Raw genomic sequence first — 300 nt, 5'->3', positions numbered from 1 at the left:
GGAACTCTCAAAAAGCATGGAAAACATTGCAACGATTGGGGAAAAAGGAGAGAAGGAATCTTTGTGCCGTGTGGAAACTCGTGAACCTGCAGGGGTTCAAAACCACGTGGATGTGGCGCTTGGGGACGTGGTTTGGGGTTGGGTTGGTGGTTGGACTGGGTGATCTTGGAGGGCTTTTCCGGCCTTAATGATTCTGTGATTTGATCCCTATCTTGACCATTTTGGGGCGAATTTGAGAGGAATAAACGGGAAAGATCTGTGCAGGGAACTGAGAAAATGCGTGCTGGGGTTGGGGAAGCA

The 300-nt window shown here is 49.7% G+C and overlaps 1 protein-coding gene across 1 annotated transcript in view; it reads left to right on the top strand.

The window, feature by feature from the left end:
• LOC104538385 (nuclear receptor-binding protein 2) overlaps positions 1-300 on the top strand; it is a gene marked incomplete at both ends in the record, with an annotated part of 5,715 nt that overhangs the window by 5,224 nt on the left and 191 nt on the right. The gene's annotated exons all lie outside the window — the stretch shown is intronic.

Source organism: Mesitornis unicolor, unplaced genomic scaffold (assembly GCF_000695765.1).
Source record: "Mesitornis unicolor isolate BGI_N332 unplaced genomic scaffold, ASM69576v1 scaffold31323, whole genome shotgun sequence".
NCBI lineage: Eukaryota > Metazoa > Chordata > Aves > Mesitornithiformes > Mesitornithidae > Mesitornis > Mesitornis unicolor.
The sequence above is the reverse complement of the archived record's forward strand: the minus strand, read 5'-3'. Positions and strand labels throughout refer to the sequence as shown.